This window comes from Nicotiana tabacum, unplaced genomic scaffold (assembly GCF_000715075.1).
Source record: "Nicotiana tabacum cultivar K326 unplaced genomic scaffold, ASM71507v2 Un00032, whole genome shotgun sequence".
NCBI lineage: Eukaryota > Viridiplantae > Streptophyta > Magnoliopsida > Solanales > Solanaceae > Nicotiana > Nicotiana tabacum.
This window is the reverse complement of record NW_027438270.1, coordinates 249,673-265,805: the sequence shown is the minus strand read 5'-3', so window position 1 is coordinate 265,805 and position 16,133 is coordinate 249,673. Positions and strand designations below refer to the sequence as shown.

Here is a 16,133-nt window from a genome sequence, read left to right as displayed (position 1 = left end):
TTTCCGGAATCCTAGCACGTGGGCCCGGGGGTGAATTTTAGGAATCCTACATCTGGGGTTGGGTAATCACTTTAATAGTTAGAATATGAACTTTTGAACATGTATTGATCATTTTATATAACATTTGACTAGTTTCGAGTCGTTTGACACCTAATTGAGGGTTTGAGCACAATCTTAGATCGGAAAGTAGGATTTGGGATAAGGTAAGTCTCTTTTCTATCCATGTAAGAGAGAATTAACCCCATAGGTGAATTGATTAATATGTGCTCCTATTTGTGGGTGCTACGTACGCACGAGATGACGAGAGTCCGCACCTAGCTATTGATTATGCTATTGTCCTTGTAGTCTAGGACCCATACCATGCTATATTTACGATGTTTGCACCCTACTTGTTAACTTAGTTTCTTAAATCATGTTGGAACTTGATAGAGGAATGGTAGAAGGCTAAATTTCACTTACTTAAATTCTTGAATAGGCTACTCGACTGTTATTGAGGATTGGTGTTTCTTTAAATAATTGCCTCTTAATAAATCTTGAATTGACTGTTACAAAGTATTTTCCTTTCGTGGAGCGGGCCGAACGCCTCAGTAGTAGATAAATGCATTTATAGTTCGTGCTGTTTGACCTCGACAATGCACGGTTTTGATATTTTTATGTTGGATTGGGCCGTACGACCTCGACATAAATTGCTTATGATAAATCTTTGGAATCAATTATAATGTATATTGTTTTGTTGACTTGAGATATCAATTGTTAAATGATGAAAATAAACTTGGGATATACTATTAGGGAAGGGATTGTTTATTATTCATGTTATTGAGCTTTTAGATATATATTTATGTAATCCATGCTTAGTTATTGTTTTGACATTTTATTGTTAGCCCATAGTAAGTGCCAAAGTCATCACTACTTCTTCGAGGTTATATTAGATACTTATTGGGTAGTACTTAATGTGCAGGACATGAGGCAGGTGCATCTGGATATTAGTCCGGCATGCATATGTGATCGCTACTACGAGACTACACGGTGAGGTGCCTTTCGGGCCATTCTGCAGCTGCCGAAGTCTTTCTTTTGCTTGTATTTTCTGTCTACTTCATTTCAGACAGCAACGTAGAATTCTTTTGTATACTCTAAACACTTGTGACACCAGGTCTTGGTGGTTTAAGCTAGTAGACACATGATGCTTTTTTGGGTTATTTTATTTATCTCATTACTTTAAAAATCTTGATCTCTCATCTTACTTCTATTTTGTGCACAAATAAAAGAAATAACTATTTCAAAACTTTAAAGGAAGGGATCATAGAGTTAGTTCACTATTATCTTGCCTAGCGATAACGTTGGGCGCCATCATGGCCCATAGTAGAAATTGGGTCATAACAACATGGTATCTTAGATCTACGTTCATGTAGGTATCACAAGTTATGAGAATGCCTTGTAGAGTCTTGCGGATCGGTACAGAGATATCTTACTTATCTTCGAGAGGCTATAGGGTGAAACTAATCTTTCTTCATCTCGTATCGTGCAGTTGATGTTATACTAAGTGTCTCTCTTATTCTCTCACAGATGGTGAGAACGCGCACATCATATGTTCTAGACCCGGGAGGGGGTGCTCCCCTTGTTGCTAGAGGTCGAGGCAGAGGCGGGGGAAGTGCACCGGCTTGAGATGGGGGACAAGGATGTCCTAGAGTTGCCTTAGTTATACCACCAGCGGATCCAGTAAAGGATCCCACTATTGAGGAGCAGGGCGAGGTGCCTGCAGCAGAGCCAACCCCGGCAGATTTCATGTTAGTACCGGGCTTTCAGGAGGTTATGGATTGTATGATGCGGTTCATGGACACTATGACATAGGCTGGTCTATTTCCAGCGGACCCAACCACATCTTAGGAGGGAGGGGGAGCAAAGACCCCTACTTCTTAGGCTCTGGGACATGCAACTGTTGTATATCAGACCTCGGGTGCACTACTCGTGGGAGGAGCCCAGCCAGCTGCAACAAATGTACCTGAGCCGAGACCAACTGCGGTCGGCGAGCTGCAAAAACTATTGGATAGATGGACCAGGCTTCACCCTCCTATCTTCGGAGGTGAGAGACATGAGGACCCTCATGATCTTATTGATAGGTGCAGGGATAGACTACACAACATGAGTATATTAGAGACCCATGGGGTGGATTTCACTACTTTTTAGTTGGAGGCAGGGCCCATAGGTGGTGGCAGTCTTATCTTCTCGGCAGACCAGCAGGTTCTCCTCCCATGAATGAGTATCAGTTTACACGCCTTTTCTTGGATAGGTATATTCCACCCTCCCAGAGGGAAGAGTTGCCGCTTCTGTTTGAGCAGCTCCAGTAGGGTTAGATGTTAGTGACCGATTATGAGGCGAGGTTCTCTGAGTTGTCTCGCGATGCACTTATGATAGTTCCTACTGACGCATAGAGAGTGCGAAGGTTTGTTGCGGGATTGCACTCAGGTATTCAGGATGCTATGGCCCGGGAGGTTAATATGGGACTTCTGATCAACTGGTAGTGGAGATAGCTCGGAGGATTGAGGGTTACCGTCAGAGAGGTAGAGAGATGATTCAATGAGACAAGCGGGTCCATTATTTCGGAGAGTTTAGAGGTGCCCTAGCTAGGGGAAAAGATCAGTTCATGAGGGGTCAGCCCAGCAGACCTACATATCCAATACCGCCGCATCGGGGTCAAACATCAGGTTAGCAGCCCTTCGTACCTAGAGGTTGTTTCTAGTGCAGGGATTTGAGCCACGTGCGAAGGTTCTACACCATGTTTTGGGGCAAGGTAGTGTAGCAGGGTTCACAGCCTATGATTACAACCTTAGCCGTTTGGCCACCCAGGGGAGGAGGGCAGGCGGGTATGGGCCATCTTAGAGGTGGAGGCAAGGCAGGGGAGGTCAGTCAACTACTATTCAGTCAGGCGGAGGCCAGCCAGTCGGCGCTCTAGCTAGATTCTAAGATTTTCCGGCCAGACCAAATGCTATGGACTCAAATGCCGTGCTCACATGTACTATTTCTATCTACGGTAGGGATGCTTCGGTATTATTTGATCCAGGGTCTACCTATTCATATGTGTCATCTTTGTTTGCTCATTTCCTAGGTGTTCCTCATGAGTCTTTGGGCACTCCTGTTTATGTGTCCACTCCTGTGGGTGATTCTGTTGTTGTGGATCAGATCTATCGATCCTATATGGCAACACTTTATGGTTATGAGACTAGAGCAGATCTCCTGTTGCTCGATATGACCGACTTTGAGGTTGTCTCGGGCATGGACTGGTTATCCCCATATCATGCCATCCTTGATTGCCATGCCAAGACTGCTACCTTTGCGAGGCCCGAGTTGCCTAGATTGGAGTGGAAGAGTTCGTCTGTCAGCACACCTAGTCAAATCATCTCTTTTATGAAGACTCGACACATGGTTGAGAAGGGTTATTTCGCTTATTTAGCTTATGTTCGAGGTACTACTGCAGAGTCTCCGGTGATTGATCCAGTACTAGTAGTCCAGGAGTTCTCCGATATGTTTACTTCTAATTTTCCAGGCATGCCACCAGATCGTGATATGGATTTCTGCATTGATTTGGCTCCAGGTACCCTGCCTATATCTATCCCACCATACCGTATGGATCTGAAAGAGTTGAAGGAGTAGCTTGAGGAGTTTCTAGCAAAGAGGTGTGTTAGTTCGAGTGTATCGCCTTGAAGTGCACCAGTACTGTTTGTGAAGAAGAAAGATTGGACTATGCGGATGTGCATTGATTACCGCCAGTTGAACAAAGTTGCCATTAAGAACAAGTACTCGTTGCCGCATATTGATGATTTGTTTGACTAGTTCTAGGGTGCTAGGGTGTTCTTTAAGATCTACTTGAAATCAGGGTAACATTAGTTGAAGATTCAGGACTCAGATGTTCTGAAGACTGCTTTCCGTACTAGACATGGCCATTACGAGTTTCTAGTGATGTCCTTCGGTTTGACTAACGCCCCAATGACATTTATTGACTTGATGAATAGGGTGTTCCAGCCATATATTTATTCATTCATAATTCTCTTTATTGATGACATTTTGATCTACTCGCGCAACATGGAGGAGCACTAGCAGCATTTGAGAGTGGTGCTTCAGACTTTGCGGGAACAAATATGCTAAGTTCCCCAAGTGTGAGTTTTGGTTAGATTCTATAGCATTCTTGCGGGATGTTGTATCAGGCAAGGGTATTAAGGTAGATCCCAAGAAGATTGAGGCAGTTCAAAGTTGGCCTCGTCCTACTATGACGACTGAGATCAGGAGGTTCTTAGGGTTAGCAGGTTATTATCGCCGGTTTGTGGAGGGCTTCTCACCCGTTGCAACACCTTTGACTAGATTGACCCAGAAGGGTGCTCCATTCCGTTGGTCCAATGATTGCGAGGCGAGCTTCCAGAAGCTCAAGACAGTTTTGACCACAACACCAATTCTAGTGTTGCCTTCCGATTCGGGGATTGATACTGTGTATTGCGACGCTTTACGCATTGGTTTGGGTTGTGTATTGATGCAGGAGGGGTGAGTTATTGCATATGGTTCACATCAGCTGAAGCCTCATGAATGGAATTATCTTGTACACGATTTGGAGTTGGCCGCGATTGTTCATGCTCTTAAGATATGGAGGCATTACCTTTATGAGGTGTCCTGTGAGGTTTACACTGATCATCGTATCTTGCAGCATTTGTTCAAGCAAAATGATCTCAATTTGAGGCAGCGCAGATGGCTTTAGTTACTGAAGGATTATGACATCACCATTCTTTATCATTCGGGCAAGGCGAATGTAGTCACGGATGCCTTGTGCAGAAAGGCAGACAATATGGGTAGCTTGGCATTCATTTCGGTAGAGGAGCGGCCACTAGCTTTAGACATTCAGTCCTTGGCTAACAGGCTTTTGAGGTTGGATATTTCAGAGCCTAGCCGAGTTCTTGCATGCGTCGTTGCCCAGTCTTCACTATTGGAGCAGATCAAGGCTAGACAATTTGATGATCCGCACTTGTTGGTCCTTAGAGAGACGGTACTACATGGTGGTGTCAAGGAGTTTACTATCGGTGATGATGGTGTTTTGCAACTCTAGGGTCGTCTATGTATCCCTAATGTCGATGGCGTGAGGGAGAGGATTCTATAGGAGGCACACCGTTCTCGATATTCCATTCATCCAGGTGCTATAAAGATGTATCGTGACCCGAGGCAGCATTATTGGTGGTGGCGGACGAAGAAAGACATAGTTGAGTATGTAGCTAGATGCCTAAATTTCCAGCAGGGTAAGTATGAGCACCATAGGCTAGGTGGCCTACTCCAGCAGATGACCATACCTGAGTAGAAATGGGAGCGTATTACTATGGACTTCGTCATTGGGTTGCCGCGGAATTTGCAGAAGTTTGATGCATTTTGGGTCATTGTTGATAGATTGACCAAGTCGGCACACTTCATCCCAATTGTGACTATGTATACTTCAGAGAGGTTGGACCAGATTTATATTCAAGAGATATTTCAGTTGCATGGTGTGCCTGTTTTCATCATATCAGACAGAGGCCCTCAGTTTACTTCACATTTCTGGAGAGCAGTACAGAGTGAGTTGGGGACCCATGTAGTGCTTAGCACAACATTTCATCCATAGACCAACAAGCAGTCAAAGGGGACAATTCAAATCATGGAGGACATGCTCAGAGAATGTGTGATTGACTTTGGGGGCAGTGGGATTGATTCTTGCCGTTCGCCGAGTTTTCTTACAACAACAGTTATCAATCCAACATCGAGATAGATCCATTTGAGGCATTATATGGTCGGCGATGTCGTTCTCCCATTGGGTGGGTTGAGCCCGACGAGATTAAATTATATGGTACTGATTTGGTGAAGGATGCCTTGGAAAAGGTAAAGTTGATCAGAAGGCGCGTGATGTATCATTTATGGTGGGTGAGAAGGTTCTTTTGAAAGTCTTGCTTATGAAGGGGATTACGAGGTTCGAGAAGAAGGCCAAGTTGAGCCCAAGGTTTATAGGCCCATTTGAGGTGTTGAGATGAGTTGGAGAGGTTGCTTATGAGCTTGATTTGCCTCCCAGTCTATCTGTGCTCCGAAGGTATCATGCTGACTTTTCACATATGTTAGACTTCAACACGATTTAGTTAGATGAGAGACTAGGTTATGAGGGGCAGCCAATTGCCATTATTGATAGACATGTTCGCCAGTTGAAATCCAAGAGGATTTCTACGGTAAGGTTCAGTGGAGGGGCTAACCAATCAAGAAGGCGACTTGGGAGTCCGATGAGGACATACAAAGCAGATATCTACACTTATTCAGCACTTCAGGTATGATTCTAGACCCGTTCGAGGACGAACGTTTGTTTAAGAGGTGGAGAATGTAACGACCCGATCGATTATTTTGCTTTTTAAAACCTCGTTCCCTTAAATAAGACTCCCCGTACGTGATGTTACTATTTTATGACTTGCGGGGATGGTTAGTTCGAGATTTGGAAGGGTTCTGGTTGACATTGGAACGCTTGGTTCCTTAAGGTTGGCTAAAAAGGCTAAGTTTGACTTCGGTCAACGTTTTGAGCAAACGACCTCTGAATCAGGATTTGACGGGTCCAATAGGTTCATATGATGATTTCGTACTTGGGTATATGTTCGGATCGGGTTTTGGATGGCCTTGGAGCGTTTCGATGTCTATTAGTGAAAGTTAGTTCTTTGAAGGTTTTAAAATTCTTTAAATTTGGTTTGGAGTAGGTTTTGGTGATATCGAGGTCCGAATGGGATTCTGAGACCTGCAATAGTTTCGATGGTGATTTAAGACTTGCACGCAAAATTAGGTGTCATTCCGAGTAGTTTAGGTATGTTTCGGCACATTGGGAGTATGTTAGAAGAACTTGAAGTTCATATTCTTGATTCAATTTGGTTTGGGGTAAGATTCTTAGTTTCCTTGATGTTTTATGCATTCCGAGGGTATGAGCAAGTCCGTTTTATGATTTCAAACTTGTTGTTATGTTTGGACAGGGCCTCGGGGGTCCCGGAAGCTATTCGAACTGTGCACGAAGTGAGTTTTAAGCTCAAAGGGGGTTGCTGGTGCACCAGTTCTGGTGTGCCCACACCTACGAGCTTTAGGCTGCAGGTGTGAGGGTTGTGCCGCAGAAGCGATTCTGGAGCGTTTGGCTAGGGACCACAGGTGCGGATTTTTGTATGCACCCACGAACGCGCAGGTACAATGAGGAAGGGCGCAGGAGTGGACCCAGCCCTAGAAGCGGGACCACAGAAGCGGGATCCCACCCACACAAGCGGCCCTTTCCGGGCTTGAAGACCTCCGCAAAAGCGGACCAAGCACCGCAAATGCGGCCAAGGCACCGCAGGTGCGATAATCGCTGGAGGTAGACTCCAATTTAATGCGGGATTTAGACACCTTTAGCTCATTTATTTCATTGTTTGGGCGATTCTTGGAGCTCTTAGAGATGGGATTTCACCTAGCACTTTGAGGTAAGTAATTTCTACACAATGTGAGTTCAATAAATAGTTTATGGGTAGATTATAACATGTAAATTAGGAAAAATCATGGGTTTAGGTGAACACCTAGGTTTTTGAAAAAAAAAAGAGATTTAACTACGAAATTTGATATGGAATTTACTTAAAAATCATATATTTGAGTTCATGAGGTTCTAGGTAACAAATATCTTCGAAAATGTTCGGAATCCGAGTACGTGGTCCGGGGGGTGCATTTTAGGAATCCTACATTTGGGGTTGGGTAATCACTTTAATAGTTAGAATATGAATCTTTTAACATGTATTGATCATTTTATATAACATTTGACTAGTTTCGAGTCGTTTGTCACCGAATTGAGGGTTTAAGCACAATCTTGGACCGTAAAGTAGGCTTTGAGATAAGGTAAGTCTCTTTTCTAACCTTGTAAGAGGGAATTAACCCCATAGGTGAATTGATTAATATGTGCTCCTATTTGTGGGGGCTACGTACCCATGGGGTGACGAGACTCCGTACACAGCTACTGATTATGCTATTGTTCGGGTAGTCTAGGGCTTATACCATGCTATATATACGATGTTTGTACCCTACTTGTTAACTTAATTGTTTAAATCATGTTGGAACTTGATAGAGGAATGGTATAAGGCTAAATTTCACTTACTTAAATTCTTGAACGGGCCACTTGACTGTTATTGAGGATTGGTGTTTCTTTAAATAAATGTATCTTAATAAATAATGATTTGACTGTTATAAAGTATTTTCTCTTCCATGGAGAGGGTCGATCGCCTCGTTAGCAGATAGATGCATCTATGGTTCGTGTCGTTTGACCCTCGGCAGTGTACAATTTAGATATTTTTATGTCACGCCCCAAACCTGGGAGGCGTGGTTGACACCCGGTGTTGTGCTGGCCTAAGCAAACCACTCTGTAACTCATGATCGTTCGACCAAACCTAGAACATACATAGGTCGAGTTAACTGAACTCATTCCTTTTGTAACTATCATGGGCCCACATGGCCACCACTCATAATGTACAACTGTAAGTGGAAAAATACTGTATTAATGAACAATCTTGCTTAAAACATGAATACATATGGGCCGTCAAGGCCTCTGACATACTGTACAAAATGAACCTCTGTCTACAAAGACTCTAAGATTATTTGACATCAAATGGGACAGGGTACCGGCCTACCCATATGTTGGTAGCAAAACTCTGACACGATGACTTATAGACTCGGTTGCACTCCAAAGGAGGTAGAGTCTTACCGATCCTTCGATGAATGCTGACCTCGTCTACTATGAGGGCTTGTCAAACTGATTATCTATACCTGTAGTCATGAATGCAGCGTCCCCAACAAAAAGATGTCAGTACGAATAATGTACTGTGTGTGTAAGGCAGAACTGAAACATGTCCATAAGTCAACATTAATTAAAGACATAAGAATCAACCTGAATCTCTGAAGTGCCACCGTATATGAATACTTATTATACTTACATATATAATGCTTCTCTTTGAGACTATTTCTATTATCCATATCGTATGATGCATGGCTACCCAAATGATCAGTGGTAACTGCCCGACTGGCCGTAGCGCGGTGGTAAATGCATGACTGCCCGACCGGCCGTAGCTCGATGGTAAATATATAACTGTCCAATCGGCCGTAGCTCGGTGGTAAATGCATGACTGTCCGACCGACCGTAGCTCGGTGGTAAATGGATAACTTCCCAACCGGCCGTAGCTCGGTGGTAAATGATGATGCATATAATACCATTATGAACATTAACATCTTTATCAAATACGTCAATAGGGAGATAGAAACATACTTAGACATGCTTGAATATAATTTTACAGGAATGAATAGCGTAGACATCCTTAACTGTTAAGAGTAGAAACACTTATGAAATAACATTTCGTTTACGTATCGTTACTTGGATCATGCCAAAAAGGAAAGAAGGGATAGCCTTAAAATACCTTTGATGTCAACTTCCTACTTGTATATGCGAACAATCTCCTCAATCTTGAGAAAACCGATATGGAAATACACATCTACGTTCACGGTTTATTCTAATGCAGGGAGATATATCTGCCTTTGTAGCTCAAATCTCTCCAGGACCGTTTCTAATCTCAAACAAATGTATTTTCTTGCTAAAAGTATATATATGTATGTCATAAAATGTATCCATCAAACAATGGTCGTTTCTAATCTTGCTTGTAATATATACTAGATGAGTATTTCCCGTGCATAGCACGGGCCCAATAATTATACAAGAGATCAATAATTTGAGTCTATAATTTTGATCGAGAGTCTAATAATTTGAGTTGTGATATAATTTTAACTGTGTATGAACGCATATTTATACTTGATTGCAATTATAAATAGCAATAAATAATTTAGAATAACCATATCACCAACAAAAAGAACAGTTCCATTCTCAGTAAATAGTGAGAGACGTAGAAATTCATATTTACCTCCCCAGGGGCCCGGCATGTGTAGAACCGAGCAAAATATTGTATTTTGTTGTGCTTTTCTTTTAAAATCATTTACAAAATCAAATCCAAGCATATGACTACTTGTTCATTTCCTACCTATCATTCTATACCACATGATTAACCAGACGTATTATGTTGCTATCAGTGCTATACCACCTATGAACAATAGAAATTACATAGTCTAATTACGAGTCATATAGAGTATTGCAAGTATTTGCACCTTGCTAAAAACATCCACTACTTTGTATTCTTCATGAGAGCTTGTTCCTATTCTGAGACAAGAATAAGATATTAAATATTCTTAATAGAAAATATTTACTACTACAAGTCCCACACCAAGAATTTGAAATATATCATGATACAAAAATAAGCTAGAAAGAGAGAACATAGACACAAGCCAAGTATCTGTGCAACTAAATTACTCTAGAGTACTATAAGTGTCTTAGTCACGCTCCTTTAGAAAAGATGGAATAATAATAATAATAATGTATTTAAAAGCAAAGACGTCGTTACTACAATCGAAGAAATGCTAATTCTTATTTTTTTAATAAGCTAATGCTAACAACTATATAAATATACTGAAAATTTAATGCAAACAATCTCCAGAAAAGATTGTCTACAATTTTACTTACCCTCAAACAAAAGAAAGAAGTAAGCCCAATCACATGATTAGCAAATGTCTAAAAAGTCTATTAAAATATACAGTTGTGACGTAGATTCATTGATACAATTCCTATCACCACTAAAAGAATAAAATATGGACTGACATGGCATTTTTTTATATCATCTCAACATTATTATGTGCTTGGCAATAAACTTATTTTATTTACTCATCAAGTTGGTGTTGCTCATGACCCAATTTATACCTTAGTCATCAGACTTCTTTAAACGGATGACTTCCTTAAACTTATCTTTAATGAATAATCAGTCTATAACAAAATCAACTAATAAAAACAATTAAGATTTCACAAAATACCATAGAAGATGTAATCAAATAAAAAATGTCCTCAAGATATAGTCATCGCAAAATAATGCTTAATCCTGACACTTCCGATTAGAAGTTAATCAACATGGAATTTGAATGCTTGATTAACCAAGTAACATCAATAACTCTTTTGTGTTATTCTATACGCAAGAGCACAAGATGTTTGAAACGGACTCAGTCCAGGTAATAAATTTTTCTTTCTCAATTTTTTGGTTTGTCCTTGGCATCAAGATGTGTTTTATGAACAAAGAAAATAACAAGTTATACCATATAACAGTTATTAAATAACTCCACATTAATCATGCTAAACCATCCTTTCTTTGTTTGTACTCAATCTTAGTGCATAAACTCATAGAACAAAAGTATCTCATGGAAATAGTGCAGTGTGGTATAGAGTAATTGTGGTGTAATTCACAAATAAAACATAATTTCTCTGTCCCAATTTATGTGTTATATTTCTTTTTAATCAGTTCCAAAAAGAATGTCATACTTCTTTATTTAGAAAGAGTTTAACTTTAAATTAAAGCACAAAAGCAAGCACGCCCAACAAACAACGTGCAGAGATTTAGAATTACCGTCATAAAAATAAACATAATACGTGGAGAAGAAAGTGTACCAATATAGATAATTCATAACCTTTCTGAGAGTGATGGAGGAGGAGCATTGAGTCTTCCATGACCATGGCAAGTAAATATATTTCTATCTTTTGAGTACAAACTTGTTTCAATAAGATAAATTCAAAGTGAGAACAAAACTTGAACATTCTCTGCAAGGTAAGAAATTGAAAAGAAGATAGATAAAGGAGAAATGATAGTAAGCGATTGCAATCATACTCATTTATATAATAAGTTAGATGAATTATGATGGTTGGAGAGGTTATGTGTTTTAAGTTTAACACAAAATTAACAATTTTCTAATTCTTGTTCTGCTTCGGTAGTTATTAAATTTGAAAATACCAAATGACGACAAAGCAATGCGGTAGGTGATCTTCCTATAATTATTAATCAATGTAAAATCTTCCCACAACACGTGAAAAATACATTATCTTTGTCGGTTCATCTAAATAAATAGAAAAAAATGGGAGAAATGAGAAGTTGTTATCACCACCATTATAACAAAAAGGAAAGAAAGATAGACTAATAGGCTATATTCAATTTTTTGAGATACGACTGGATTTTGTGGCAGAGATATAAAGTTCTTATGGATTGTCCTATTTCGGTGAAAGAAGATGCGATGTATATTTTAAGTGATTAACTCCTCGAGATGGAGAGACCATAAGGATAGAAAGTTGTCTGTCAAACAGATTACATTGCTTTTGAACGCACAAACTGTATAGCCATAATCTATCAAAACTCAAGCTTCAAAAAGGGAGAATCTAGAAGTTCAATGTAGAAGTAATTTCTTTCAATAAATTCATCAAACACTTGTGGCACAAAAAGTGTTACCTAAAAATGTAACAAAACCCAATTAAAACTAACTTAGGTTTCAGGTAGCAGCACCCGCATACCCCATATTAAACCCAGTTCTATTAGAAGTGTTCTTCTACCAAGAAGAGGCAAAAAGAAAAAGCAAGAAAACTAAATGAAAAAAAAAACTTAAATCAAATTTAACTGAAGATTTAACCAATCGTTTAGACCACAAATTAAAGCAGAAGTATTATATTGATACAGATTGCATATGAAGACAAAAATGCAGAACAACAGAAGAGAAAATCCAAAATAAATAACAACAATAACAACGGATAATAGCAGACAAAAAAATGAAATAAAATAGAAGAAAAATTGAAAAAAAAAATAGCTGACACACTAACCTGAACGTTGTAACACCCAAAGTAGAAGACCCATAAATGTAAATACTTCAAGCAAGAAACTGATAAAATAGGAAGAAATCCCTTAAAAAAAAGTAATGAACAGAAGATTGAAAGAGAGGAGGATGAACTGAAAAAAGTGGAAGAAGATTTAAGAAAAAATTGTGGTAAAACCCCAAGCCGAGAAGATGAAGGGAAAGTGAGAGAGTTAGGAAAGGAGATGAAAGTGTGGACGGTTCTAGGATTATGTGGTAGTGTATGAAAAATAAAATGATAATTCTATCCTTAGTCGACCAATCATGGCTTTTCTATATAATAGAAATTTCTTACATATATCCATACAAAAAGTGAATGAGTGGATAGTGGGGTCCACCTCACTTGCCACCATTTTGAAATATTGGGACATGTGGCATAAATGTCACATATTAGTCGCAAATTATTTTGGAGGGGGGAGGGTGCCACGTTAGTCCTTGTAGGCTTTATCTAATCTTTTAATTAATCTCTCACTAAAATTATTAATTATATAATTATTCACATAATTAGAATTATCCCAAATTACTTAAAATACTACTCACTTTTAACACATCTCATATACTTTACTATCATAGTCATGTGGTACCATATAAAATCAATACATACACTATTATTTTATTAAAACATCGATGTAAAAATACATATATTTTTTCAACTTCTAATTTTCCTAATCTCGTATAAAGAGTAAAAATTTTGTATGCTTAATTCTTAAAATGGTAAAAAGATAATCCTTCTTTTCTTGTGAAAATATAATTTCTATCTTTACAATAAAGAAAATTTCACGAACTTTCTCATATTATGTGTATAATTTAAAGCATGTTCGAAAGTAGTAATATTAATAACTATATAAAATCATATTTTTCAAACATTTTTTTTTTTTGCAAAAATATTCCACTCAAAATACCATATCAAATGTATATAACAGTATCAAGGTTGTTTAACTTACGGGGTCTTACAATAACATAGTCACAAATCCTCTATAATCTCATGAATGGTCTTAATCCCTTCAAGCTCATATGGATTACTACGACTCATCCTAATATTAAAGTACGGGATGTAATATCCTTCCCCCCTTTAAAATATTCGTCCTCGAATGTTAACTCTTAGAGATTTACAAAATTCCTCACTAGGGTCTCCTTTATAAACTAAATTGAAATCCAAACTATATCTGAAATCTCGACTATTCACAACCTTTTGTACGTGAGTATCTCGTATCTTCTTCGCCTTTACCTTACATACTTTTCAATCTCGCATCGTATCTTCTGTTTCTTTCATAATCTCCCTTCAACATAGGTGAAAATTACACCTTAAAGCTCTACTGTAATACCTGCACCTCTGGTGCACACAATATCTGGCGAAAGCTTCATACTGACTTCTTACGACTCAGCTCTATGGCATGATCTGAAAACAAAATAAGGGTAACATTTCCTAAATGCCCTATAGCCTCTCAATTTTAAATGTGGCGCGCAACACACCCATAATTAAGACTCTACTAGGTTGTGATGACCCAAAATATTATTTTTAAATTTAATAATAAATTATATATTCTAAGACCTCGAAAAGCACTATTTATTATTCCTCGACTTGCGTGCGCAGTCTGTAACTAGATTAAAATGTGAATTAGAACTTTAAAATTCAATAGAGTTGACATTGGTCAATATTTTGGGAAAATAGACTCGGATCCGTATTTTGACAGTTCGGGTAGGTCCGTATCGTGATTTGGGACCTCGACGTATGCCCGGAATTAAATTCCGAGGTCCCTAGCCCGAGATATAGAATTTTGATGAAACATTAAAAGTTTGAAAGCTTAATGATTTTTCAGAATTTACTGATGTTGGATTTATTGACACCGTTTCTGTATTTTGGTTTCGGAGTCCGGTATAGGTCCATTATAATATTTATGACTTGTCTACCGAATTTGGTGAGAAACGAAGTTGATTTGACGTGATTCAGACATCCGGTTATGAAAATATATGTTTTAAAGTTTTCTTGAAAATTTCCTTTGATTTAGTGTCCGATTCATAGTTTTAGGTATTATTTGGGCAATGTGATCGTGTGAGCAAGTTCGTATAATGTTTTAGGACATGTTGGTGTATTGAGGTAAAGGTCCCGAGCATCTCGGGTGAGTTTCAGATAGTTAACGGACCAAATTCGGACTTAGATGAAATATGGTAAAACTTTATTCTTCTGGTGTAATCGCACCTGCGAGAAATTGGCTGCAGGTGCGATGCCGCAGATGCGGCTCATGTTGCGCAGAAGCGCTTGCGCAGATGTGAGCGGAAAGGCACAGGTGCGGATAGGCACGCAGGTGCGATGGAATTTCCCGCACCTGTGAAGGCGCAGATGCGATCCAAGGCTCGCAAAAGCGGAGGTAACTGGGCTGAGTAATTTTCACATATGCAGTGTTTCACTGCAGAAGCGGGACCGCAGGTGCGAAAAATATGGCCGCAGGGGCAAAAGCACTGGGCAGTGTACAAAACAGAAGGGTCCGAGAAATTGTCATTTTTGACATTTCCAAATGCGGGTGAGGCAATTTGTGAGGGAGAAATCATGGGGAATCTTGAGGTAAGTCACATGTGATCATTGTTAGTCAATTATATTGGATTATCATTGAATATTTCGAATAGATTACATGTTTTTGAGGTGAAATTAGAGGATTTGGGCCTAGGGATTTCAAAATGAGAATTTTAGATTTGGAGGTCAAGTTGATGTCGGATTATAGTAAAAATGGTATGGTTGGACTCATGGTTGAATGGGCATTCATATTTCGTAACTTTCGCCGGAATCCGAAACATGGGCCCCACGGGCGCCTTTTGAGTCAATTTCGGATTTTATTGAAAAATTTAGCATTTGCTTATGAAATTGATTCCTTTAATTTTTGTTGACTGTATCGAATTAATTATGACTAGATTCGAGTCGATCGGTGCCGGAAAATCGAGGAAAATGCATACTACTTGGTTAAATTGGAGCACGTCGAGGCAAGTGACTTGTTTAACCTTGTGTGGGGAAAATCTCCCCTAGGATTGGTATTGAAGTGTACATGAGGTGACGAGTGTGTACACTGGCTAAATATGAAAGAATAATTTTTTTAAATTGTGTAGGTCATTGTTGCACATTAATTAAATTATTTTATTCTGTTATACTCTTCATCATTGATTTAATGTTTATATTTTAAAGTTGTTTGATCTTTTCCTGCTAATTGTTTTACCTGTTTAGTTGAAACTTGTTTTCTTTTATTCTGTGCATTATTTGAAGATTGATTTTTTTTAAAATTAAATATTATTAATATGAAATATTTGACATTTTAAATTTGGTAATAAAGCAACGTACTAAAGATTTTGAA

General features: G+C 39.0%; 1 long non-coding RNA gene across 1 annotated transcript; it reads right to left on the bottom strand.

Annotated features, from left to right (window-relative positions):
* Positions 1-9,915: 9,915 nt before the first annotated feature.
* LOC107821816 (uncharacterized) lies at positions 9,916-13,042 on the bottom strand. The gene is made up of 2 exons (XR_012707094.1): positions 12,761-13,042; positions 9,916-11,716 (listed from the first exon to the last, which is right to left on the bottom strand). It is a non-coding gene; the product is annotated as an uncharacterized LOC107821816 (long non-coding RNA).
* Positions 13,043-16,133: the final 3,091 nt, after the last annotated feature.